A 1,412-nucleotide genomic window follows, 5' to 3' on the forward strand; every position below is an offset into this window, starting at 1 on the left:
TCCTCGTTGGACGAGTCGGTAGAGTTCTCGGATAGCACTCTGCTAGGCCCGAGTTCGAGTCTCCGACCGGCCAATGAAGAACTAGAGGAATTTATTTCTGGTGATACAACTTCATTTCTCGGTATAATGTGGTTCGGATTCCACAATAAGCTGTAGGTCCCGTTGCTAGGTAACCAACCGGTTCTTATCCACGTAAAATACTGTAAGTCTAATCCTTCGGGCCAGCCCTAGGAGAGCTGTTAATCAGCTCAGTGGTCTGGTTAAACTAAGGTATACTTAACTTTTTCATTATAAATATCATATCCATAAACAAATGTAAATATTAATGCTAAGGTTTTAATGAGAGTATAGATGGCTTATTAAAATTCCGAAAAATTATATAACTTATATGCCGTTGGAATAGAAGTATTCAGACCTCTTTCACCATTCCATTATGGAAATTTCGGTTCAAACCTGATATTTTCGTTAATGGATTGCCATTGATTTTTAATGAACGGACAATGATTTTATCACTGACACAGTGATCGTTAGGGTTCGTTAATGGAGAATCTATAATTAAGCGAATGACCATAACGGATGAATATCGCTGTTTAACTTTTTTTTATTTTAGTTTTTGTTATAAGGTAGGGGTAAAATCCAGGACTAATTTTATATATAGATATAACTGGGGTCGCTTATTTGCAACCCGCTTTTTATCAACTCTAGACATTTTTCCAGTATTATTTGATTTTTCAGTTTGTAAAACGACAGGGTTTCTTCTCCCGTTGAGTAGTGGAGAACTATGTTGTTACAATAAGAAATGGAAAAAGTGAAGAGTAATAGCAACAGAAAAAAGAGGTGTGCACCACTCTTTGTTACTTTAAATTTCAATGGCTAAGAAACTAATTGTTATATGGATTTATACATCAGCTATGGGTCCTTCGAACTTGAATATTCAAAATTCCATGATTACATCACCACCTTATCATTGAAGTAGAGCAGTCGATAAAGGAAGTATCAACACCCATTAGTGAGTAAGAAATAAATTAGAGAGTAAGAAGTAAACGAAATAATCAGCGAGTCTCACAGTCCGCAAACATGGCCGACGAAAAGCGTTGCGTAAGCCCCCTTAATTCCTCTTCAGACGAACGCCTATTCATGGTGCGTATTTCGCAGCGACGTCATTGGTCCCTTACCTCTACCAGGCTTGTATAGACCCAAAGTATATCCTCACCTCTCCCCCGTCACCCCTCCAATCCCCACATCGCGCCCACCTCCCCAAATAAACCCCTCCTCATTCCCAGCATCCTACTGTATAAGATTTCGAACTCTGATGTTTACAAAGGACGGGCGACCTTGGAAGTTTCCAGCATACAGTATGTCAGCATACGCACATATATATATATACTTTGGAGTATCTCCCTGCCCTCCAT

This window comes from Macrobrachium rosenbergii, chromosome 10 (genome assembly GCF_040412425.1).
Source record: "Macrobrachium rosenbergii isolate ZJJX-2024 chromosome 10, ASM4041242v1, whole genome shotgun sequence".
Classification (NCBI taxonomy): domain Eukaryota; kingdom Metazoa; phylum Arthropoda; class Malacostraca; order Decapoda; family Palaemonidae; genus Macrobrachium; species Macrobrachium rosenbergii.